We start from the raw sequence: 27,282 nt of genomic DNA, 5'->3' as shown, positions 1-27,282 counted from the left end.
CACAGTCCACATGCTGCCTTTGGTTCTTCTGTTTCTTAAGTGCCTGATTTCAGAGCAGACCCTCTCTCCCCTTTTTGTGAGGAACTGAGTCCATTGCCCCCCATTTGGCAGAATGCCATCCACTGTGAATTTGCATATTTGCTTCCTTGTGGAGTCATTTAATTTGTTCCTGTATCCTCCGTATTTCTCATAGAGTGGAAGCTAGCTCTAGAAACTCACTTGATGAGGCTTCAGATTTTTTGGGTGAGAGTTCATAGGCTATACTGGATACCTCCTACTGCATGAATTTGGAAGGCACACAGTGGGTCTGTTTTCGCACTAAGTAACAACGGTGGGGTCAAGCCGTGTCAGCCAGACCCTCCATTGCAAATGTCCCCTTCACTCCTCCATAGTGGGTTTCACCTGCCCACTGTGTTTGCTCAAATTGGTTATATCATTAGTGGGTGAAAAATGGAGATGTTCTACTTCTATCATTTTCTTCACAATTATTAGCTAGATTTAAAAAAAAATTTTTTTTCAACGTTTTTATTTATTTTTTGGGACAGAGAGAGACAGAGCATGAACGGGAGAGGGGCAGAGAGAGAGGGGCAGAGAGAGAGGGAGACACAGAATCGGAAACAGGCTCCAGGCTCCGAGCCATCAGCCCAGAGCCTGACGCGGGGCTTGAACTCACGGACCGCGAGATCGTGACCTGGCTGAAGTCGGACGCCTAACCGACTGCGCCACCCAGGCGCCCCTATTAGCTAGATTTTTTAAATGTTTATTTATTTTTGAACCAGAGAGAGACAGAGCATGAGCAGGGGAGGGGCAGAGAGAGAGGGAGACACAGAATCTGAAGCAGGCTCCAGGCTCTGAGTTGTCAGCACAGAGCCCAACGCGGGGCCCAAACCCACAAACCGTGAGATCATGACCTGAGCTGAAGTCAGATGCTCAACCGACTGAGCCACCCACGCACCCCTAGATTTTTTTTTTTATATAAAGAAAAGCAGGGCTATTTGGTCACCCTGGAAGAGTTTATACCATTCGTAAAGTGGTGAAGGATTTCCTCAGGTTTCTTTGCTCCTTAATTAGTCCAAACTTTTCCAGTTGAGAAACATAAAAGACAAGAGGACCAGAGAAGGTTCAAACCATGGAAGTAGCCTAGGAGAGAGCTTTCTTCATAGCTGTTATTATTCTGTGTTCAGCACTGAGTGTGCCTGTAATTTCATAATTACTAGTTGATTCATTTTAACTGCTGGTCTTATCTTTTCTCTTTGCCTTTTGTCTTCTCTTCAGGGTCGATCTCCTTGAATAATGAAAGTATTGAGATATGAACAGCCATATAGACTGAAATATCATCACTGATTTATTCTCTTAGGTCTAATGCCAAACACATCTTATTTGGATTACATAATGCAGTGACTATCAGTCATGTACACTTTAGTGAGAATTAATACAACCAGCTTGCTTTCCATTTAACAGATTAGTTTATTGAGGAAGAATACAATTTGTTTGGAAGTTGATGGGGAGGGATAGACCTAGGAAGAAAGGGCTTTAGTGAAGTAGTAAAGAAGTAAAGAGGTACTAAAACGCAGGGAACGAGATAAAGACGTTTCAGGAAATTTTTGTTGCTTAAGAATGGGTTAGGTGCTCCTGTTATGGACTGCTTGTATATACTCATTCTTCCCTTATCACACTGTATCACGCAAGATGTTTTTGTTGCAAGTCACAGAATACCAGACTAAGAAAGACCAGTGTTGGAACATGTGTATTTGTAAATGAATATTGATTGGGAAGTAATATAGCACTGTGGTTAAATTTACAGGATTTGGGACAGATCAAAGTGGGTTCGGGTCCTGGCTTCACAATTTGGGTAAGTGCTTTAATCACTTCGGCCCTCAGTTTCTCCACCTGTAGAATGGGAATGATAATAAGGCCACAGGGGTGTTATGAATATTAAGTGAAAAATGTACTTAAAGTACTAAACACATTTCCCTTCCCATAAGCCCCTAATACCCAATAACTTAAAAAAAAGTTTAAAAACAAAAAATAGAAGAGGTTTTATTTATTTATTTATCCCCCCCTCCCCCCCACTCCACCAAAGGATTCTACTAGTGTTTGTAGAGAAAGATTACATTTTCACCCATTCACTGGGCATACAATTCCTCCAGGAATCCTTGTGTCATGTAAACAAGAGTGACCTGGTTAGCCCCCCACAGCTGGAGGCCTCTTAGACATTGCTAGATTGTTCCAAATGTCAAAGGTTCCTGGCCTGATGAAAAACAGCTTCTAGCAGCCCTGATTTTTCACTCCTATTTTGTGTCTTCCACCTGTCGAAGGATCATTCCCTACAGCAGGGCTGAGATGAAATCCACACGGCACGGGTTCCGACGCTTTACGTTCCTCGAGCCAACGGCGCCATCGTGTGGTGGCCTTACGCTAACACACAGTTCGGCCCCCGTCCCAGGTGTTGCACTTTCTGATTTACCATGACGGTTCCCAAGAGTCTCTGTTTTGTTTTCGTTTCTGTTTTAGAACATCTTGTCTTTCACCCTTAATAGAGAAAGTGCAGCCAGGTGCCGGGGCTTCTTCAGCTCTGGAGATGATGGCAACATTGTTCACTGTTCCTCTCTTTCTGGCTCTACTGTATTCCTGTGCCTCTCAGTGTGGCTTTCAGCTGTGACACGGATGGTGCCATTTGTGTGGCCCTACTTATGCTTAGAAGTGATGCCAAATGCCAGGAACAGGTAAAAACAATGTAAGTCTGTTCTTTTTTTTTTTTTTAATTTTTTTTAACGTTTATTTATTTTTGAGACAGAGAGAGACAGAGCATGAACGGGGGAGGGGCAGAGAGAGAGGGAGACACAGAATCGGAAGCAGGCTCCAGGCTCTGAGCCATCAGCCCAGAACCCGACGCGGGGCTCGAACTCATGGACCGTGAGATCGTGACCTGAGCTGAAGTCGGACGCTTAACCGACTGAGCCACCCAGGCGCCCCTGTAAGTCTGTTCTAAAGTAGGATTTGAGGAGATGCTTTTACCTCTTACATATCCTTCAAATCCTAATTATTTGAGAATTTCCAATCTCTGTAATTAGAACTCACAGCCACACATGTTTGGAGCACTTTTGAAAAAAAGCACAATCCATATACACGACTATACTGTGCTTCAGGTAAGGCATCTGTCCCCCTGAGGGGATGTCACAAGGCCACGGTGTCAGTCTGTGGATGTGAGGGATCAAGAGTATGCAGGCAAGGGGGCACCTGGATGGCTCAGTCTGTTGGAGCATCCAACTTTGGCTCAGGTCATGATCTCCCTGTTCATGAGTTCGAGCCCCGCAACAGGCTCATTGTTGTCGGTGCAGAGCCTGCTTGGGATTCTCTCTCTCCCTCTCTCTCTCTGCCTCGCCCCACTCGCTCTCTCTCTCTCTCCAAAACAAAACAAAACAAAACCAAACCACACACAAATGATAAACAAAATAAAACAAAACAAAGCAAAACAAAACAAAAAAACCATTGAAAGTTAAAAAAAAAAAAAAACAACAAAAGGTTAAAACCAGAAAGAGCATCCAGGCAAGAGTGTCAGCCAGAACCTTGCTACAAGGTGTGGTCAAGGGATCCAGAGGAACCACTGCAGCGGCATTGAGAGCTAGTTAGCAACGCAGACTCTTAAGTGACATCCTGGGCCCTCCAAGGCAGAATCTGAATTTTAACTAGACCCTCAGTGGTTGGCATGCACATTAAAATTTGAAAAGCACCAAACTATAGCAGTTGCTTCTCAACTTTCACTCCCCATTCCAATAACCTAGGGAGCTTTTAAAGATCCTGATACCGAGGCCTCCCCCAAGACTGATGTCCTTGGGATCTCTGCAGGTGGGATAAACATTTAGAAAGAGGTTGACCATTTAGAACAGAACCATACAGTTATCCAGAGCTGGACTTCACCATAACAATGGTTTAGGGAAGTTGGACCACAGACCCTTCCTTCCATAAGACCTCACAAAAGGAACAACAAAAAAAGTATCAAAACCCAGGGGAAAAAAAAAAAAAAGCAAAAGCAAAGAAAGAGGTACAAATTCTTGTTAGAACTTTTAAAATGTGGTGGCCAGGAAAATAAACAGAAGATTCTGATGTGGGACAGAGAAGTCCCTACCTACTCCAACCTTCCCACCATCTTCTCTCCTTCAAGGAGAGAAGGCTGGTGACAAAATCTTGAGAATTCTCACCACTATTATCTACTACTAGAAAGAAAAAAAAAACTAGAGAAATAAATAGTTTAAAGGAAAAGTTAAGAGTGCTGTGAGTTCTTGAGACCTCAGCAGAGGCAAGAAAGTAAACCAACAGATCTGGCTGGCTCTTTTCCAATGATGCATCAGAATTGGGTGAATGTCCCCTGAAGGTCCATCATCTCCCTGTACAGAACATGTATAAAAGCTGTTAACGTCGTGTGAACAGGGAGCCCAGGACCTTCCGCGAGGACCTGCACTGTCCCAGCAGGGCTTCTATGCCTATAGGCTGGGAGAAGTGGGTCACACAACACTATGCATTCTTCCAGTAGCAGTCTAGATGGTGGACAACCAGGTCTCAGGTGGTCAAGGAAAATTCAGATCAAATAGATCACAGGTTTTATAACCATAATTGCCTACAGCGGCCAGACAGGTGCTGTAAATAAGTGACAGTAGAGATGACAGGAAGTGGTCTAGAGAGGAAGGAAGTAACTAGAGAGGGAAAGCAATGGTTCTCAAAGTGTGTTCCCCAGAGCAGCCGCAGCAGTGCAGCGCCTGGGAGCTTGTTAGAAGTGCATATTTCTTTTCTTTTTATTTTTTTAAAGTTTATTTATTTTGAGAGAGACAGAGACAGGTAAGTGGGGGAGAGGCAGAGAGAGCGAGAGTGAGAGCGAGAGAGAGCGCAGAGCTTGATGTGGGGCTTGAACTTATGAACTGTGAGATCATGACCTGAACCAAAACCAAGAGTCGGATGCTTAACCAACTGAGCCACCCCGGCACCCCTTCTTTTTTTATATATATATTTATTTTTGAAAGAGCGAGAGAGAGAGAGAGAGGAAGAGAGAGAGAGAGAATGTGAGCAGGGGAGGGGCAGAGAGAGAGGCGGACAGAGGATCCAAAGCGGGCTCTGTGATGACAGCAGAGAGCCTGGTGTGGGGCTTGAACTCACATACTAGGAGATCATGAAGCCCCAAGCTTAACGGACTGAGCCACATAGGTGCCCCAAAGTCACATGTGTTAAAGAAATTGTGGAGGTGGAGCCTAGGAAAAACTATTTTAACACCCTCTCTAGATGGTCCTGATGCTCACCAAAGTTTAAGAACCGCCAGTGTAAAAATTCTCTAGCTGATAGTTGATATCAGAGAAGGTTGTCATATTTTCTGATTGTTTTCTTATTTTTTTAAAGCTTTTCTTTATTGATTTTGAGAGGTGGGGGAGGAGCAGAGAGGGAGAGAGAGAATCCCAAGCAGGCATGGAGCCTAATGCAAGGCTTGATCTCAAGGACCACAAGATCACGTCCTGAGCCGAAATCCAGAATCCATTGCCTGAGTGAACCACCCAGGCACCCCTAGTTGTTTTCAAGAGAATCTGTAAGTCTGCAATTTCATGAGGAACCTCCCAATTTTTAAGTGCTGGTAACAAATTTGCATTTTGCAGAAAATGCCCGGTGGACCAAACAAAATATATGTTTTTAACCACAGGGTGTGAGTTTGTTTGATGTGCAATATCTGGATGAATTGCCCATGTTAAGCATAAAAAAAATGAAAAGAAATGACATGGCAAATGTACAAAATACTACAGAAAGGAATGAGAGAGACAGAGAGGATGCAAAAATAGATGAACAACCCAGTCTAGAAGGAAAAAATACCCACAAATACTCAAAGGAAAAATAATAAAAAATGGGATGACAAAATGGCAAGAAAATGGTGCCATGGCACTGTAAAGATACTGGAGACAAACAGGTTTCCCCCGCTATCCAAAAGTAGCTTTACTTACATTAGTACCTGTTTCCCTCAATGAGAGGAATCTGAGGACTTTCGCTAATAGGTAAAAAAAAAAAAAAAAAAAGAAAAAAAAAAGAAAGAAAGAAAAAGAAAAAAAGTCTGATCCTATTAATGAAGGTCTTCCATAAAAGGGAAGTGGTGGAATGTGAACTTTCGGAAAGCGGGGGTACACTTGTAGGTCTGGCTTAAAACCCTGACAACCGATCATTAGCACTGGAATTCCGAGAACAGGCTTCTGCAAGCCAACCAATCAGTGCCAGCCTCCTCTCTGAAAATCGGCCAATCAGGAAGGGACTTGCTGCCATAAACACGCCTCTGAGTGCCAACCAATCAACAACAGTCTCATCAGACGACGCCATCTAGGTACCGTTCTGAGTGCTCCGTCCCTAAACCGTAGCTGAGATCAATAGGCTTTTCTTCTGGAGAGACCCTAGGAAAGCAGTAACTCCAGGTTTGTCCTTTTTTTTTTTTTTTTTTAAATGTTTATTTACTTTTGAGAGAGAGAGAGACAGAGCGTGAGTGGGGGAGGGGCAGAGAGACACACACAGAATCCGAAGCAGCCTCCAGGCTTTGGGCTGTCAGCACGGAACCCGACGTCGGGCTCGAACACTCCAACCGTGAGATCATGACCTGAGCCGAAGTCCCGCGCTTTAACCGGCTGAGCCACCCAGGCGCCCCTCCAGGTTTGTCTTTTTATTTCAGATATTGAATGGTGGTCTCATCCTTTAACGAACGTGGTAATGAAAAGTTGATGTAAAGGGATTGTGGTAAGCAAATAGTACAAACCACAACCAGGGAGGAAACAATCATGAGGTTGTGATTCTTGAAAACGACTTCAGTGTTTAAGAGACAGAGTAAAATGAAAGTAAAGAGAACGACAACAGGAAGAAACGAAGTTGAGGAAGGAAAGTGGAAGGGACTTTTAAGAGGTTTGATTTCCTGAATTTTTTTACCTGGCATCATTTAGCAATATCTAAAATTCAACCAATGCGTTAAAAAATGACTCTAATACGTTAACATTCCCTCTAATATCTTCTTAAGTTATTTTTATTATAATATAATTTAAATGTGCGCCAACACGACTAGATATTATCCTCAAATCCTTATAGTTCTCATACAAAGTTAACACAAACAAAACTAGTAAAATTCAGACTGGTGACAACAGTTTATTTTATTTTATTTTATTTTATTTTGTTAAAGTAAGCTCTTTGCCCACAGTGGGGCTGGAACTCCCCACCCAGACACCAAGAGTCACACGTTCTACTGACTGAGCAGGCCAGGCACCCTCAGCCACAACAATTTAGAAATAAATTTTGAGTATAACAGGTGTGGGGGAAAAAAAGCACAAATCCCCGTGCAGCAAAGTGAATTTTCACGAGAACACACGCAGGCAGTGAGCCCCTGGATCAAGATTTAAAACGTTGCCAGGACCTCAGAGGCACCTCTTGTTCCTCCTTCTACTCATGTGTTTGTTCCCCCAACAAAAGTGTCCCCAAATCTAATTTTTTAAAAAAGTTTATTCTCGGAGAGAAAGCATAAGCCGGAAAGGGGCAGAGAGAAGGAGAGACAGAATCCCAAGCAGGCTCTGTACCATCAGCACAGAGCCCCATGTGGGGCTTGAACTCACCCTCTGTGAGATCATGACCTGAGCCAAGATCAAGAGTGGGTCGCTTAACCGACTGTGCCACCCAGGCACCCCCAAATCTGATTTCTAACACTAGATTCATTTTGCCTTTTTTTTTGAACTTTATAAAAATGGAATCATACAATGTGCTCTCTTTGGTGACTGGCTGCTTTCCCTCAATGTTCCATCTGTGACATTCATCCACATTGTTGCATGTGGTTGTAGTTTATTTTCTTTTTTGCGTTGAGCCTATCTATGAATGCACCAGCATTATCCATTCTACCAATGATGGACATTTGAGCTATTTCTGGGTTTTGGCTCCTACTAGTAGGGCTTCTGTGAATATTCTTACACAAATCTTTTGGTGAACATATGTGCATATCTTTGTTATGTATGTTGGTAGGAGTGGAGTTGCTTGGGCAGAGTATACGTATGATCAGTTTAAGCAGATGCGGCTAAACACTTATTCAAAGGGGTTGTAGCAATTTAGACTTCCAGCAGCAGTGCGGGAACATTGCAGATGTTCTATATTCTTGCCAACAGTTGGAACTGTCAGTCTAATTTTAGCCATTCTGCTGAGTGTTCAGTGATTATCTCCTCATAATGTTGTGTGCATTTCCCTGACAACGAATGACGTTGAACGCTTTTTACATATGTTTATTAAACCATGTGGGTGTTCTCTCTTACGTAGTGTCTATTCACATTTTTAAAATTTGAAATAGGATTATCTGTCTTTATCGATTTGTGGACGTTTTTACATATTGTGAGTTTAAGCCTATTAGTTGCTGTAGTTATAACAGAAGTTCTTTATTTTTAATGGAGCCTAAGGCTATAAAGGTAATTCTGTTGTGTTTTCATCTAGGAGCTTTATTGTTTTACATTTCATATGTAGATTTGTAATCCATCTGGTATTGGTCTTTGTGTATAGGGTGAGGTAGGGGGTCAAGATTCATTTTTCTCCCCATATGGATTTCTAGTTGACCCGACACCACTTACTGAGAAGACCATCTTTCCTTCACTGCCTTGCGATTTCATCATAAATCAAATGGTTGTATAAACGTTTGTTTCTGGAGTGTTTTTAGGTCCATTTGTTGATCTGTCTATCCCTTTGCCAATAACATTGTCTTAATTACTATAACTTTATAGTCAGTTTTGTTATCTTACCATATAAGTCCTTTAAGTCCTTACCATGTAAGTCCTTTTGCCCATTAAGATTATATTGACTTTTCTTTTTATTGCCACATAAATTTTAGATTTAGATTGTCAATTTCTTTGGGGGTGGGGGAGCCTGTTGGGGTTTTGACTGGGAATAAGTTGAATCTAGAGATAGGTTGGGGAGAACTGATATCTTTCCAATATTGAGTCTTCCAACTTAGGATGTTTTCCTCCGTTGATCTAAGCCTTCTTTAATTATACTGAATGACATTTTGTAGTTTTCTGTACAGAGGTCTTACCTATCTTTTGATGGATTTATTTCCAGACGTTTGGTTTTTTAAAACTGTTTATTTTTGAGAGAGAGAGAGTGAGCACAAGTGGGGGACTGTCAGAGAGAGAGGGAGACAGAGGATCCCAAGCAGGCTCTGAGCTGTCAGTGCAGAGCCCGACACAGGGCTCAAACCCACGACATGAGATCATGACCTGAGCCGAAGTTGGCTGCTCAACCAACTGAGTCGCCCAGGTGCCCCAGACATTTGATTTTTTTGATGCTATTGTAAATGGTACAGTTCTAAATATTTCACTTACAATATTTTCTTATGTACAAACACATTTGTACCTTGGTCTTTTATTCAGGTACCTTGTTAACTTCAAATATTGATTCTAACGGCTTATCTATTGATTTATCTTTTTTTTTTTTTAACTTTCGCCGTCTTTGTATATCTTCTTGGGAGAAAAGTCATTCAGATCCTTTGTCTATTTTAAAATTGTGTTATTTGCCTTTTTTAGTATTGAGCCGTAAGAGTCCTTTGTATGTTTTGGAGACCAGTCCCTCCTCAGATCTTCAATTGGCAAATATCCTTTCCCATCCTGTGAGCTGTCGTTTTACTCTCTAGACAGTATTGTTTGCCACCAAAAGTTTTTAATTTTGATGAAGTCCAATTTCTTTCCTTTTCCTTCTGTTGCCTGTGCTTTTGATGTTGTGTCTAACAGGGCTTTGCGTACTTCAGGGCCACAAAGCTTTCCTCCTGTGTTGTCTCCTCAGGGTTTCACGGTTTAAGCTCTTACGTGCATCTGTATGTTTAGGTCTGTGCTCCATTTTGAGTTAATTTTTGTGTGTGGTGTGAGGAAGGGGCCCTTTGTGCTCTTGCCTGTGGGTATCTTGTCCCAGAGCTATTTGTCCCATAGCTCCTGAATCGTTTCTTCATCATGGTCCCCACAGGGACTCGAGCACCCTCACGCCTTCATGGTCTCATGCTTGCCCACAGACTGCTGATTCTGGAGGTTTCCCTCACGATGCAATTGGTTCTTACACATTTCTTCCCCAGAACCTGCAGTAAATTAGAGACGGCTTCAGTCAAGAATTTTAGCCTTGTCATCTTCATGGCTTAGTACGGAGTAAGGAATATATGTAATTTTGTGGGAAGATATTGGTGAGGCTACTACGTTACAAAAGACACCCACTCACGGGGCACCTGGGTGGCTCAGCTGGTTAAGCATCTGACTTCGGCTCTGCTCATGATCTCGTGTTCTCGAGTTCGAGCCCCGAGTCGGGTTCTGTGCTGACGGCTCAGAGCCTGGAGTCTGCTTCAGATTCTGTTTCTCTCTCTCTCTCTCTGTCTCTCTGCCCTTGCCCCTCTCATTCTGTCTCTCTTTGTCTCTCAAAAATAAATAAGTGTTAAAAAAAATTAAACAAATTGGACGCACCCCACAGGCCCCTGGCTTCCGTTGGTGGAAGAAACCTCTAGGTCTGGCAGTCAGAGTTTGCTCTATGTCAACACCTGCCACATTCCTCTGTCTCCCCAAGTTTTGCGTCCAAGCTCATTCCCTCGTTGCAGGGAACTGTTCCCATGATGGGCATGGAAGAAAAATGACTTTTTTTTTTTTTTTTTTTTTTGCCTCAAAAGGAACGTCCTGAGTGCAACCAAGTGCCTAAAGATTTCCTGGGCGCCCAGTGCGCGGGAGGCCTGCTTTTTGTTACTCTTTAGGAGTTTCCACGTAGCTTTGAGTACACTGCTTCAATTTCTCTTTCTGGAAAGCGGGGCTTTATAGTCTCTGCCTTTAAGCGTAAAGACAAAAACACTGCTATTCTCCTGAAATTTGGGATAGAATCCTGGGATGTGGATGCTGTTCATGAAGTACAGAGGTATCTGGATGGTAGCCTGATGACTATGAAGTTCTGTGTTCCTGCACTTTCTTTCTTGGCCCCATGTGTTCAGCTATCACTTACCAACTGTAAATAGCTCTTCCTCTGGAAGAGTCACAAAAACTCTTCATGGTTACGAAGGACCTCATTCTCCTTCCTGCTACTCTGTCCCTGCAGTAACAAAAGCAGAAAGCAGAATGGGCACTAGGAGGGAGTGTTTAGCCACCAGAGGGAACACTTCCCCTCTGGGCCAGGGTCTTTGACATTCTGGAAGACTGATGCTAGGAGCTGCAGCAGACGTGGGAGCAGAGCAGGGGGGTCTGTATCCCGCATTGCTAGGTCTCTGAAGAATACAAAAGGAAAAACGAAAAACTGACATAAATCTTGGGCACCAAGCTGAGAAAAGGTGGACAAACTGTACCTTTCGCTGAGTTATGCTTTATCTGGCGCCTTACCTTGTGGTGAACTTCCAGTAAAGTTTCATTTTCTATATTTCTTTTTTTTTTTAATGTTTATTTATTTTTGAGAGAGAGACAGAATGTGAATGGGGAAGGGGCAGAGAGAGAGGGAGACACAGAATCAGAAGCGGGCTTCAGGCTCTGAGCTGTCAGCACAGAACCCGACACGAGACTCGAACTCACGAACCGCGAGATCATGACCTGAACTGGTCACATGCTTAACTGACTGAGCCACCCAGGCACCCCAAGGTTTCATTTTTCAATCGGTTATTAATTCAGTCAACAAATATTGATCAGGCACCTACTGTGTGCCTGGCTTGCTGCTTGAGATAGCAAGGGACCTGGAGCTTCTGGTCCAGCAGGGAAATCTGGAAATAGATATAAATCTGGAAATCTATACACATATAAATACTGATAAACTACAAACTCATAACTGTAATGAAGAACAAAGTAAAGAGTAACAATAAGATACAAGAGCCAAGAACCTGACTAGTTGGGGGAGGGCTTTCTGAATTTGATGGCTAACTTTTTTTTAATCCTTTTTGGGTGTAGTCGACACACAATGTTACACTAGTTTTAGGTGTGCAACATAGTAGGAGTCCAACGAGCTGCCACGGTTCATTTTACGTGTCAGCATAACTGGGCTGAGGGATGCGGAGAGAGCTGATAAAATATGGTTTCTGGGTGTGTCTGTGAGGATATTTCTAGAAGGGGTTAACAATTGAATTGGTGAAATTGAGTGAAGCAGAAGGCCCTCCCCAGTGTGGGTGAGCATCACCCAATCCCCTGAGGACCGCAACAGAACAGAAAGGCAGAGGAAGGTGAGCGTGTGCTCTTGCTGATTGATCTGAACACGTACCTTGTCCTGCCCTTCTGCCCTGGGATGGGGGTTTCAGACTTAGGCTTACACCATCAGCCCATGTTCTGAGGCCTTTGAGCTTGGACCGAATAACACCACTGGCTCCCCTGGGTCTCCAGCTACCAGGTGGCAGACTGTGGGACTTCTCAGCCTTATGACTGCATGAGCCAATTCCCATAATAGAGCTCTTCTGTTTTTTGTTTTTTTTTCTATTTTTTTTTAATGTTCTTTTACTTTTGAGAGAGAGAGACAGAGTGCGAGCCAGGGAAGGGCAGAGAGAGAGGGAGACACAGAATCCTAAGCAGGCTCCAGGCTCCAAGCTATCAGTCCAGAGCCTGATGCAGGGCTCGAACTCACAAACTGTGAAATCGTGACCTGAGCCAAAGTCGGACACTTAACCAACTGAGCCACCCAAGCGCCCCAATAGATCTCTTCTTGTATGTATCTGTATGTATCCTATTGATTGTTATTCTGGAGAATTCTGATTAATACACAGAGTGTGCAATAGACTAGAAATGGGGAATACCGGGAGGAAGAAGGTTCTAGGAAGGGGGAACAGCAGGTGCTAAGTGCCTGGGGTCAGAATGAACTTGGTGCCTGTGAGGAATTGAAGAAGCCAGTGTGCATTGGTGAACATGTAAAAAGCACAGAGGTGAGTCTGAGAGACTTAGCAGGGATGTGCTAAATGCCTTGACTTTCTATCCTAAGTGGAGCGGGAGACCATTCTGGGACTTTGAGTGTTGGAGTGATACGGTCAGATTTTACATGCACGTCTTTATATGCACGTCAGATTTTATATGCCTCTGTGAGGACGGTAAACTCTTTAAAGCAGGACCAGAGTCTTATGCTTCTTTACATGCTTCACGGAGCCAGCATTGTGCTGTGTGGACCCCAGGGGCCTGGCAGGCTGTGTGTTATGATGGTGTTCACGCAGGAATTCTCTTAACTTTAGGTTCAAAGGTTTGTTTTGTTGCGCTTGATAAAAACAGAATATCTGTGTTCCTGGTAACACATTATAGGAAAACCAGGGTTCTTTTCGTGTACTGCAAGGATAAATACTCTTCGCTTACACACACACACACACACACACACACACACACACACCTACATGGGCACACGTTTCGAACGAGACCATTTCTTACCACTGGCAGTCCGTAAACGATTTATTACTTTTCCTAACCCCTCTCTATTTCTAGTTGAAGACTGTTGCTTTTTTCAGTTTGCCTAAAATATTGTCCAGCTAATAAATAGGTTCAAAGACAGACAAAAGGAGTTTCCACAGGTTATGAGAGAATGCCGGGCTCTTGAAAGACCTCCACAGATACAAAAACATAAATCTCACAAAGCTCTTTTGAAATGTCACTCACCTTCCTTTCTCATAGGAAATCAGGGTCCGGAGAGAAATTAACTAACGTTACAGTTCATCTGGACCTTGTTACTCAAACCAGGATAAGGATGGACCCAGCAGAAGTAGGCCTGTTTGGAGTTTTATAGTTTCCCATTAAGAAAAAAAACCTCCTGAGCTTTCTAGTAAGACAAATGTATTTATCCAGCATTTGGCACCTGGAAGATATTATTCACTGATGACAATCCAAGGAGTTATCTGTTAGCCAGGGTTGGGACTGCAAACTAACAATGCAGGAACAGAAGTCATCACTTGGTTCTGAAGCAATGGGGCTTCTAGAAGTCATAAAGCCATCAGGGACGTTTTAACATCATGAAGCCTGAGGCCTTAGCAGGATGGGGAAGTTTGCTTCTTACTATCACTTCTGGTTACTAGCATTAGCATTTTAAGAAAATACGGCTTGGGGCACCTGGGTGGTTCAGTGGTTTAAGCCTCCGACCCTTGATTTCAGCTCAGGTCATGATCTCACTGTTTGTGAGTTCAAGCCCTCTATCCGGCTCTGCACTGACAGTGCGGAATCTGCTTGGGGTTCTCTCTCTCCGCCTCTCTCTGCCCCTTCCCTGCTTGCACACACATACTCTCTCCCTCTCTCAAAATAAGTAACTTAAAAAAAAAGAGAAAATATGGCGTTATTCATTTATTCACTCATTGTCTCCCTCCCTCTTTTCTTTCCTTCCTTCCTTCCTTCCTTCCTTCCTTCCTTCCTTCCTCCCTTCCTTCCTTCCTTCTTTTTGTCTATCAGACACGGTCCATTGGTAATGTATAGTAGATGCCAAGGTGGATACACAGAAGTTTAAGCAGAGTCACTGCCTTCCTAGAATTTTCATTCTAATGGGAAATAAAACATATGCGATATGTGCCACATAGAACCAGAAAAGTACCCCAAGAATGTAAAAAAATGTCTGGGGCAGGGACACCATCTCAGGTTGGTGGGGAGGAGGCTGTTAAGGATGATCGGGTAGTCATGACTCAAGACTTACAGGGCATAGAGGTTCTAAGGAGGTCCCCCTGCTGTCAGTTTGCTTTGGAAAGGAGCTGATTCATCCTCACACAATGGCTCGAGGAGGAAGATTTCCATTGTCAGGTGATTTTTCTCGATATAGTACTGATGCGTGGCACCAACGTTAACCTCCCCGTGTCCCTTCCCTGAGGGATTAGCCAAAGAGAAGCTTTGTATGCTCCTGCAAAAGTGGGCATTGAGAATTTCTTTTCCTTTCTTCCCTCCTAGTCCTCTCTGTTCCAAACGAGAGGAGATTTCACATGCCACCTCGTTCTTCGTCCTGGGGACCTGGCAGACACTTGCCTTCTCAGTGTTTTTTATCCAGTGCATTTTTATGCCCCTTCTTGGGTTAACTAGCTTAGGACTCAATTTGTTGGCCTGGGTGTGTGTCTACTTTACTGAGCACACAAAGACCCTGTCTTATAGTTTCCAGCAGAGGTAAGGAGTGGCGAGGGCTTTCAGATGTTTGAATCCAAATCTGTTTGAATCTGTGCTGGTGCCAGAAAAAATTGCCTGTGTCAAGAGTTGCCCGTTTCCTTTCAGAAAATAGAAAAACCTATTTATCCCTGTTGGGACGAGCCCCTTGTGCCATCTAGGACTATTCTCAGTGATACTTCTTTTTTTTTTTAATTTAAATTTTTTTTATTTGGAGAGAGAGAGAGAGCAAGCGAGCAAGCACGACTGGAGGAGAGTGACGGAGAGAGAGAGAGGATGTTAAGCTGGCTCCATGCTTTAGCACAGAGCCTGATGCACAGCTCAATGTGGGGCTGGATCCCAGGACCCTGGGAGCATGACCTGAGCTAAAATCAAGAGTCGGACACTCAACTAACTGAACCACTCAGATGCCTCCTTAGTGATGCTTCTAAGAGATCCTTCTTAAACTCTCTGGGCCAAAATACTACCTGCTCCGAGAGGCAGTATTAGGAAAGTGGTTAAGGAAGCAGATTCCCCGGGGCACCTGGGCGGCTCAGTCAATTAAGCGTCTGACTTTGGCTCAGGTCATGATCTCATGGTTTGTGACTTCGAGCCCCCCATCAGGCTCTGGAGCCTAGAGCCTGCTTGGGATTCTCTGTCTCCCTCTCTCTCTGCCTCTCTGGTGTGCTCTCTCTCTCTCTCAAAAATAAATAAACATTAAAAAAAAAAAAAAGGGAAGCAGATTCCTGAAGCCACACTGCCTGTGTCCAAACCCTAGTTCAGCCACTTTTCAGCAGAGACACCTCCTACCTAAGGCATCCTGTCTCTACCTAAGTTTCCTCAATTAGGAGGTTAATACTAGTATGTACCTCCTATGCCCCTGAGAGGATTAAATACCTAATGTGTCTAGGAAGGGCCCTGGCACAGAATAAGTTTCACACAAGCTTTCTCTATTATTATTTCACCTTGGATTATAGGGAAAATCTATTCTTCAACTAAATTCTCATCAGCAGCTTTTTTCTGTCTTATTTGGTAAGAAGTGGTTTGCTAAAGGAATACTGATAACTTGTTCCTGCCGTTAAAGAGAGACAGAGATTGGGAATCACTGACTTTCTTGTGTCCCTTCCCAGTGAGTGTTCCCCAACCCCAGCCCCATGTAACTACTGTCCTGCTTTCTGTCACATTATATCGTAGAGTGTTGTGCAAATGAAAGAGTGTATAGTATGCAGTCTCCCGTGTCTGACTTAGTTTGCTCAGCATAATGTTTTCCAGCTCCAACCGTTACTGAACATGTGAGTTCTGTTTGTTTTATTGCTGAGTACCATTCCATGGCAGGCACAGATCTATGTCACAATTTGTGTATCCATTCACCTGTTGGTGGGCATTTGTTTTATTTCTGGTTTGGGCTATTCTAAATAAGAGTGCTATGAGCATTCTGTTTTTAAAATGTTTATTTATTTAGTTAGAGAGAGAGAGAGAGAGAGAGAGAGAGAGAGAGAGAGAAAGAAAGGGCAGAGAGAGAATCCCAAGTGGTATGGGGCTTGATCCCATGAACCATGAGATCATGAACTGAGCTGAAATCAAGAGTTGGACGCTTAACCAGCTGAGCCACCTAGGCGCCCCTGTACAAGTCTTCTTTTTTTTTTTTAATTTTTGTTTAATGTCTGTTTATTTTTGAGAGAGAGAAAGAGAGAGAGACAGAGCATGAGCAGGGGAGGGGCAGAGAGACAGGGAGACACAGAATCCGAGGCAGGCTCCAGGCTCTGAGCCCTTAGCACAGAGCCTGATGTGGGGCTTGAATTCATGAACCATGAGATCATGACCTGAGCTAAAGTCAGATGCTTAACTGACTAGCCACCGAGGCGCCCCCTGTACAAGTCTTTATGTAGACATATATTTTAATTTTTCTTGAGTGAATACCCAGGTATGGGATTACTGGGTCATATGGCCAGTGTATGTTTTACTTTATAGACAACTTCCAAAACGTTTTCTCAAATAGTGGTACTATTTTCAATCTCACTAGCCATGTAGGAGAATTCTAGCCGCTTTATACCATAAACACATGGTATTGTTAAATTTAAATTTGTTTTAGTTATTCTAATAGATATAGAGTGCTATTTCATTATGGTTTTAATTGCATTTTGCTGATGACTAATCATGTTAAGCATCTTTTCATGTGTTTATTAAGAATTTGTGTATCTTCTTTGGTGAAGTGTCTGTTGGAGTCTTTTACCCGTGTTTCTTTAAATTGGATCTTTTGCCTTTTTATTGTTGAATTGCAAGAGTTCTTTATATATTCTAGTTACCAGTCCCTTGTCAACTATATGTATTATGGCTCTTTTCTTCCAACCTCAGTTCTAAAACCCTTGCTCCTTCCATGCAATATTGGGTGTTGATCATGAGTTAACTTGCCCGCGAGTGGCCCCGAACCAGCGGATCCTTAAAGAAACACTAAGTAATTGCTTGCCCCTGCAACCTGGTATTTCTTCCATTCTTGGAGCTAAATGTTTACATTTGGAGTTGAAAAGACACCCTGTGTGAGCACAGAAACAGCATTCCATCTAATGCTGTCAGAAAAAACAGCTCTTAGACCCAGCATTCCCAAATCTGCAAGATGGAACAAACAGATGTTTTGTCCATCACCGAAGGGGGTCTATCACATTTCTGAAAAGTTGTCTCTTTCTCTGCAGCATCCTGGCTTTTATTAGTGAGCAGTCTGACCAGCTGGGCCGTCCCTGGCCTCTTTGATTCTCTTCCAGCAAAGAGTAAAGTTATCTGAGACCTGCAAGGTAGGTCCTGTCTATTCCTGTAGGCTTAGAGATGGGCAGTGGAGGCCACTCAGAAGGCATTTATCAGACCAGGAAAATAAACCTCTTCACCAAAAGCAGCTGAAGAAGAAAGAGGTGGTTTAGGCAGTCAGGCGTCATTCTGGAACAGGTAGTAAAGTAATAAACATAATGCTGAACCTTAATCGAGCACTTACTAGTTGTCGGGCACGGCGATGAACAGTTCACACAGATCTCGTTGAATCTTCCTAAGAACCCAAAGAGATGCCCATTTCACAGAAGGAAATGGAAGCTTGGAGCGATTATATAACTGATAATGCTCTGGGACATTAACTCACGTCTAACACCAAGTCTTTGCTTGACATACTTCCGAAACCTTTTCCTTCACGGAGAAGGGGGTAGTCTTTGTTGTTAGCTTATGTGTTCTTTTTCTCTTTCTGGCTGCCTGTTTCTCTGCTCATCCTGCAAATTCCAGAGGAAAGGATGAGGCCCATTTCTTTTCTGACTCCTTTGCTTAGGGTAAAGCTCCTGATTTCGGGGCTGGGTAGGGGGGCTGTCTCTACATCCTGTACATGCTGATTTACTGACTGATGCATGCACATTGTACTGTGAACACAGCTCACAGAACCAAATCTTCATCCTCATCCATGCTAAGGATATATTTCCTGATTTCTTTATAACAGTGAGAGGGAAGGCTGACCCATGACATTCTGCAGACACATTCCAGGACTTTCGTGAGAGCCCCACACGTATTCCCATCTTCCCTTTTTCCGTATACTGCATTCTAGATTTTGAGAAGACAGCCACATAGCTGAGCTCAGATGCACATACTGGGCTCTCAGCGAGGCTCACTTACTATACTTAAGGAGTTCGTTTCCACACGAGCCACGCACTGACCCTGATTCAGGTTTGCGCCCCAGAAACATCACACAGGTCCACATGCCCTGATCTTCAAGTTTGCTGAAGCTGGAGACATGAATGTTGAACTGATGAATGCCGAGAGTGCACGCTCCTTAATCCAGCGTAAGCCTTGATTTCTCTGCCAAGTAACTTTGTCCATATCCTGGGATATTAAATTAGGAAATGTCTTTTCAAAAGTAAAAGAGGGAATATCCAAGCCCATCAGGGAAGCAGAGTCTCAGGAAGGCCTTGGCTGTGTCCCTAGACACCGGTCTCAGAGCCTGGGGGAGGGTGTGCTTTTCAGCAGTGAGAGTCATGGAGGAGGGGGAGGGAGATGAACTGGAGAAGGAAAATGCACGTGTTGTACATGCAGAGTCCCTCAGGAGCTGGCCTGTGTTTCTGCACACCCTTGAGCAACGGGAGGGATGTGGGTGTGTGTGTGTGTGCCCCTGCAGATGGCAGGTCAGTCCTAGCTGTGCTCTGTGCCCTGGCCTGGCCCCTGGCAGGACTGAGGGCTTTTAAATACGAGGAGACCCTCTTCAGGAGCCCTGCTCGGTTGCCTGCAGTAGTGGGAATGTGCCAGGCTCTTGGGTAGCTCAGCTTGAGACTTTTGATCACTGCCCACACCAAAAGCTGTTAACAAGTTCCTTTACCAGCCCGAAACAGTGCACCGAAGTTTTGTTTTGGTTTAGATTAGCTTGGTGGTTGTAAGGCTTTGGGGAGAATAAAGGCAACACTTACTTCCTTTTTTAAAAAAATAGGTCAGTACCTAGATTAGTGCCTCCTTATTTTTGATTTTGAAGAAGAGGAGGGAGAATCTGGAGGCTGATTCTGGGAGGGAACAGGGCTCCCTGCCTGAGCCTGGATCCTCATCACCATCCCCACGTCTCCGTCTTTCAGGCATTAGTTTCTGCCCCTGCTTTCAGGAAGGGCTCTGCATACTAGCCATTTACCCATGTTGTAAATTTTGGTAGTCAGTCTCTTCCTAAGGAGGTGGAGTGGTGTAGTGGTTAATGCAACCAGCCTGCCCGAGTCCAAATCCCTTAATAAATGAATGCATTTACTTAGCTGTTCTCTACTTGTTACTCTTTTTAGATTGCTTCCAACTTTTCCGCATGTTACATCATGCCACCACAAATATATTTGCATATAGACATTTTCATTCCTGTGGGCTAATTTACTCCCAGCAGTGGGATCGCGGGGTCAGAAGGCATGCCGTTAGTGTGTGAGCTTGACAAGTTACTCTAGGCTTACGTTCCCTCATGCGTAAAGATGGATTGAAAGGAATCGTATGGCTTCTCGTATTAAATGAATTACACCTGCAAAACACTTCGTATATGTGGCACATAGCAAGTACTCTCCTTGATGTTTAATCTGCTATTATTATGAAGTTGTGAAATGAAGGGTTCTCTCTTACCGGAAGACATCTTAGGTGTTAGGGAGTGGGGGAAAAGCAGCTCCTTTAGAGGGGGGCGTTTTAGCTGATACTTGGAGGCAGGAGTCTTAGGTTAACGCCGTGGGCAGCCCTCTTGCCCAGGGACGTGGGTGCTGCTGTCAGAGGCAGGTGGGACGTGGTGCAGCCTGGAGAGCTCTCAACCCGAGCGGCCCAGGGTCCGAAGCAGGTCAGCTCCCTTGACTGCAAGCTTGTGCGCAGTGCCGAGCACATCAGAAGGGCTGAGAGATTGGTTTGAGAAAAGGAGCCCGTCGGGGAACAGTGCGGCTTCCTCACCTGCTTCTGCCTGTCATCTCTGCTGCCCCCAGGACCCAGGCATCACGTAAACATTTATAGGGCTCTTTGAAGGCAAGTGGTTGCTGAGGCCCTGGGGCCCTAGTACACTAAAGTTCAAGTCCTTAAAGCAGTGGACTGTGAATTCTGGCCTCCTGGGAGCCCTGGCATAACTGTCTCCCATGATTTTCCCAAGGCTCTCTTCAAATGCCTTTAAATAGTTAAGTGGGTCTCAAGGAACAAGTGCCATCAGCTTCCTTGATATTTATATACTAGGCATTTGAATTGATATTTATTTTATTTTTATTTTTTCCAGGTTTGTTGAGATATAATTGCCGTATAACTTGTACGTTTAAGGGGTACAACCTTCTGATCTGATCGGCTTCTATATTGCCAGATGGTTACTGCCACGGTGTTAGCTCACAGCTCTGTCACATTGCATAATTACCATTTCTCTTCTGTGGGGAGAACATTGCAGACCTACCCTCTTAGCAACAGTCAAGTATATAATACAGTATTAGTAAATATAATCACTATGCTGTGCTTTACATCATCAGAACTTATTCGTCTTGTAACTGGAAGCTTGTGCCCTTTGACCAACATCTCCCCATCCCCCAGCCCTGGGTAACCACCATTGTAGTCTCTCTTTCTGTGAGTTTGGCTTTTTTAGATCCCACATATAAGTGATATCATACAGTATTTGTCTTCGAGTGCCTTATTTCACTTAGCGTGATGCCCTCAGGGTTCATCCATATTGTAGCAATTGGCAGGATTTCCTTCTTTCTCATGGCTGAGTCCTAGTCCATTGAATATAGGTACCACATTTTCTTGATTCGTTCATTCACTGATAGACACTTTGGTTCTTTCCATATCTTGGCTATTGTGAATAATGGCACAGTGTACATGGGGATACAGATGTCTCTTCCAGGTCCTGATTTTGTTTCCTTTGGATTGCAGCCAGAAATGGAGGGTGGGGTAGGGTAGTTCAATTTTTAATTTTTTGAGGAACCTCCACACTGTTTTCCACAGCAGCTACACCAATGTACATTCCCACCAACAGTGCACGAGGGTTCCCTTTTCTCCACATCCTCATCAACACTTGTTATCTTTCATTTTTTTTGAAGGCAGACATTCTTACAGTACACTGGGCATTTTATTCCCTGATGATTTGGGTGAAAATACATACCAGTGGTCTACTGAAGGCTGACGTTTCTTGATTTAAAGGGAAAGAATCTAAATGTCTTTTTGAAATCTCCTTTATCTGTAATTGATTACTCTTAGATTTTGACAGTGGAGAAGGAGTGAGTGACTAGGGAAGGATGGTGATTAATAATTGTTTGGTGAATAAATGAATGGGTGGATGTACCATAGTTTACCTAGCTGTTCTATATTGTTGGGCATTTAGGTTGCTTCCATTTAAAAAAAGTTACGAATAATGTTACCTTGAATATATTTGTGTTTTCAGCTTTTTCTTTCATTTGTGTTATTTCCTTTTAGAATTAGGATTTCTGGGTCAAAGGCTATGAACAATTTTATGGCATTTGATAAGTTTCTAAACTTTTTTGCTCAAGGGTTGTACCATTTTGAATGCTCCCAGCAATGTTTTGATGAGGTTCACACTACTGGCTTTGGGTTGTCAACATAACATTCTTTCTTGCTATGTTATTAGGTGAATAATGGTATCTCGATATTTACAATTTTGTACTTCTTTGATTTCCAGTGAGGCTGACTCTTTTTCCTTATTCGCTTACTTGTATTTATTCTTTTGTGACTTCTGATCCTTTCTCTTTTCTATTATCAATTAAATAACACTTTCATCTACTTAAGATATTAACCGTTTATCCTATTTGCTGCAAATGTTTTTCCTAGTATGTTGGTTTTTCCTTTCCTTTTCCTCCCTTCCTCCCTTCCTCCCTTCCATTATTTTCATGTTCACATAGTCAAATCTGTTGATCTGTCCCTTTGACTTCTTTGTTTATAAGCTGTAGGATGTAAATACTAGTAACAGGGGAAAGACAGGCACCTGATATGTGAGGTGGGAAAATTTCTCTCGTTTTGTGTGGCTGGCTCATTAACACCTCTCTCTGTATTCATGTTAGGAATTTTCGGGTCATGTGATTAGTTCCTAGTGTGAAGGGTATGATATGGTTAGAACATTTTTGACACTGAACTTTTGTTCTGTGGGATTTAGGAACACATGGGCAGGAGGGCCACTTGCTTCTTCCTCCTTCCACACTCCCTTTGTGGAGACTCAAGATGGCAGGAGAGGAGAAAAGCAGCCAGCCTGGGTGCTGGAGGAAGGAAAATGATCATAGTGAAATGCCTTTGGAGGGACCAGCTACCTTCTTTTTTTTTTTTTTTTTAAATTTTTTTTTTCAACGTTTATTTATTTTTGGGACAGAGAGAGACAGAGCATGAACGGGGGAGAGGCAGAGAGAGAGGGAGACACAGAATCAGAAACAGGCTCCAGGCTCCGAGCCATCAGCCCAGAGCCTGACGCGGGGCTCGAACTCCCGGACCGCGAGATCGTGACCTGGCTGAAGTCGGACGCTTAACCGACTGCGCCACCCAGGCGCCCCAAGGGACCAGCTACCTTCTAAGTGAAACATGTGAAAAAGAGGAAAGGATAGAGTCTGTGTTTCTTGGCTCAGGCAAAGCTGGCTTTTAGGGTCGAGTTAGGGGGTCATTGTGCAGTGGGAATGCTGTGCTCACACTGGTGTGCACCTGCTGTACTAAAGGGAAAAAAATGAGCCATTAAATAAGGTGGACATTTTGGTCAGGTGTCTTCTGGGTATATCCCAGAATCAGAATACTGAGGCTCCAAAAGACTGGGGCCGCAGAAAACCTGAAGGGGTTTCCCCGCCGCCCCAGGGCTTTCCATCTGGGGTTCCTACACTGTACTGTGTTTCTCATGGTCATCACATGCAGGCCAGGGGTGGGGCTTCTTGTTCTGTAATCAAACAGAGCACGTGTGCTATCTCCCCAGCTGCCGGGAACTGCTGTCCAGGCAGTTCACGTGGGAACGAGGGAGGAATAAACATTCTCTTTCTCGGTTGGTGATTTCTACTTTCCCTTATGTTATTGTAAGCATCTAGCTACCATGGCCCGTGGCCTGACCCCAGGTTGTGGCTTGCGTAAGGTGTGTTAGCAAAAAACCAATTATTTGATCTACTAGCATAATTGACCTAAAAAGCCATGAAGGGTTCACGATTCGCCCCTCCCTTGTTAGTTACACAGAGAACGCAGTGGGCTTGGGACAATTAGTAGTTGTAGTGGGAGGTGAATATAAGAAGTTACATCATTTTTGAGCTGTTTAAGGGAAGTGTTAAGACTCAAAATGCAAGATTTCTGAAGAATTAGTGACACAGAATATAAATTCTGTGCTTCGCTCAAGAATCAGTCACATCTGGTTCTAAGAGTGCTGAAGAGCTATGAGCCATCAGCCCTCTGTCCTTACCAATTAATGCAAGTGCTGTCCGGGGCATATATGTGATCAGCTACTGAAACACAAACATGCCAACGTAAGTGCCTGATGGAGGGACATCTGCCCTCTGGGGGTTTCTTCTTTTGGCTGGGGTCCTTAGGAAGTAATCCGAGTTTTGATTTCTGCTTCTTTAGTATGTGTGCCTTTTATTTTAAATGTTTATTTATTTTTGAGAGCGCGAGCTAGAGCATGAGCATGGGAGGGGCAGAGAGGGAGACACAGATCGCAAAGCAGGCTCCAGGCTCTGAGCTGTCAGCACAGAGCCCAATGCGGGGCTCAAACCCATGAACCATGAGATCGTGACCTGGGCTGAAGTTGGACACTTAACCGACTGAACCACCCTGGCACCCCAGTATATGTGCCTTTTAGCCCTAACTGATCTCTCTCTCTCTCAGAGCTGGTTCCCAGTGAACACTCAGATGGGGGTGATCTGTTGACCCACTGCTGGAAAGAACGGAAGAGTGAATGCTGTCCCTGCTATTCCTTGTTTGATGGCAGCTGACGTTTTCTTAGATCCTCAGGAGCCCTTCTAGGATAGTATGTTCATTTAGGAATGGCCTGGGGTCTTCGTGGCATGGTCCTTATTTATAGGCAAAGGCTCTGACTTCTTCAGTTTGACAGTAATAACAGCCAGTGTTTAATGGATTCTAGGCACCGTATTGAAACCTATAGCATGGTTCTCCATGTGTGGGCTCTAGCCCAGCTGTATCATCATCACCTGGGCATTTGTTACAAATGCAAATGCCCCACCTGAAAACTTGTTAGAAATGTACATCCTCAGGCTCCAGCTGAGATCTACTGAATGTGAAAATGTGGGTTTGAGGCCAGCCATCCGTGTTTTAGCACGCCGTCTGCATGACCCTGATGCATACTGAAGTTTGAATAGCACTATTTTATTTAAAAAATTTTTTTAATGTTTTTAAAATTTATTTCTGAGACAGAGACGGAGCATGAGTGGGGTAGGGGCAGAGAGAGAGGGAGACACAGGATCAGAAGCAGGCTCCAGGCTCTGAGCTGTCAGCACAGAGCCTGACACGGGGCTCGAACTCACAGACCACGAGATCATGATCTGAGCCGAAGTTGGTCGCTCAACTGACTGAGCCACCCAGGCGCCCCTGAATAGCACTATTTTAGAGTGTGCTAAGTTATTTAATCCACACAGCATCCCTATGGAGGAGAACCTACTTTGCAAAGTCTCAATTTTGTAGACAAGGAAAGAGACAAAGGGATGCACACTAGATTTCACAGCAGCAGAACTGAGATTTGAAGCAGATGTATTGACTTGGGTCCCAAGATCTGAATTACTCTGCTAAGATGTGTGGATGATAACAGAGGGGAGAAGAGGACCATTGTTACAGATAATGAGGAGTGGGGATGATTTTTATTCACATGTATTTATTCAGCTTGTAACGTGCCGGAGCCTGTTGCCACTGGCTTGTGAGAAACCGCGGCGAACATCTCTCCCCGGGCTCTCCATTCCCTGATGTCAGGTTGGTAGCTTGAAACTGGCCGTGGTGGGAATGTTTACACCACATAAACCAGCAGGCACTGCATATCAGGGCTTCCTCCCCTCCCCCTCAGCCAGTTGTGCCACATTTACCAGCACACCACTGCCCAAACGTGTATACACACACCCCAGATTCTCAGTAGGCATTGCACACCAGTTATACAGGCTCACTGAAAGCAAGCACCATTCATAGATTCATGAGTATTTTAGCCACTTGTAAAAAAACATTTTAGCCAGTTCTCTGTTTTCTCGTGTCTACACAATTGCTTTGACAACATGAAAACTCGGGAACCTTACCAGGAGAAGGCGACTTGGAATCTACCCTCTCAAAGTCCTGTGATCTTACAAGAACAGGCCGGTGATAACCACCTGCCTGGGAGGAGCGCCGGGATTTTAGACATCCTTTCTGAGCCTTTCTGGTACCTGCTAGGCTGAGGTCCAGGCCTGGGAGGCAGCAGCGGGTCTAAAACCCGGTGAGAAGGAAGAGTGAGAATTGCCCTCCCTGTGGCCGGGCAACAAGGGTGTGGGAGCGATCGGGAGCAGGGTTCCCTGCTTCTGGAACAGGGTAATGAATTGAAATGTCAACACAGAGCCTTCTCTGAACTTCTGTCTCAGAGGGATTCGTGTAGGAACAACTGAGGATTTGAGATTTCAGGGTTCCCAGGGCGGGGGGCCGGGGCTTTCTGTAGTTTCCCGCCCGCCTCTCATTCCATCTCTGTCTTGGATGACAGGTTACACCACTCACAGGCCGATGGGGTGTCCCTCTCCCCAGACGGTATCAGGAATGAATTAGCATGTTTCCCTCTTGTAAGTGATCCTCTTTTTGAGTAAACATCCCCTGGGTTTCTGTGATGTGTAACTAATGGAGTGCTAAACTATCAGGGCTGGTTTCAGACTCAGAGCGCACACGTGTTGCCAATCCATCATGCTTCTAGTACTAATTAACATAGCAGGGACACAATAAAGCCACAGATCCTCCACACATTACCCGGCTCGGGTTACCCTCTATAACAATCTCGCTATTGACCCAGTGAGAGCCCACGTTGGGAAAACTTGCTCTGGCCTCTTCTCCCTGGCTAGACCTGCCCCATCGAATAAAAAATGCCCGTGTGCATCGTTATCACCACGGTGCCCACTGGCCACTTGGCCGTCTGGATTCGGAGACGGTGCCTGTGTTTCTAGAATGGTGGCGTGGGCCTTCCCGGCTGTACTTGACCAGGAATCCTTGTCTAATGTCCTGGGCTGCTGTTCGGACTGGGACTTCAGGCCCCTGCCTGATCCTGTGCTCCTTAAGCCTCTCAGGAAGACTTTCGGTCTGAGAACGCCTTACCTGCTCCCTGCAGAGAGCATTTATCTGTCACCCCAAAGTCAGCTGAACGGAAATGCATCTACATCTTGACTGGGGTGTTGGTTACATGTGACACGTTTATCATTGAATTGTATGCTTAGTATCTAGTCATTTCCCTGGATATGAATTCTCTTGTCAATTAAAAAGTTTGAAGAATCAACCCTTGCTTATACCTTTTGCTTAAACCTATCTGAATAGACTTCTAGGGGCACTTGGGTGGCTCAGTCAGTTAAGTGTCTGACCTCGGCCCGGGTCATGATCTTGCGGTTGAGTTTGAGCCCTGCATCAGGCTTTGTGCTGACAGCTCAGAGCCTGGAGCCTGCTTTGGATTCTGTGTCTCCCTCTCTCTCTGCCCCTCCCATGATCACACTCTGTCCCTCTCTCTCTCAAAAATAAATGAACGTTAAAAAAAAAAAAAAGAATAGACTTCTGAATGCCTAAGAATTGAAATATGATACAGAAACAGAGGCTGTGGTTAATATGA

This window comes from Prionailurus bengalensis, chromosome D4 (genome assembly GCF_016509475.1).
Source record: "Prionailurus bengalensis isolate Pbe53 chromosome D4, Fcat_Pben_1.1_paternal_pri, whole genome shotgun sequence".
NCBI lineage: Eukaryota > Metazoa > Chordata > Mammalia > Carnivora > Felidae > Prionailurus > Prionailurus bengalensis.
This window is presented reverse-complemented; position numbering follows the sequence as displayed.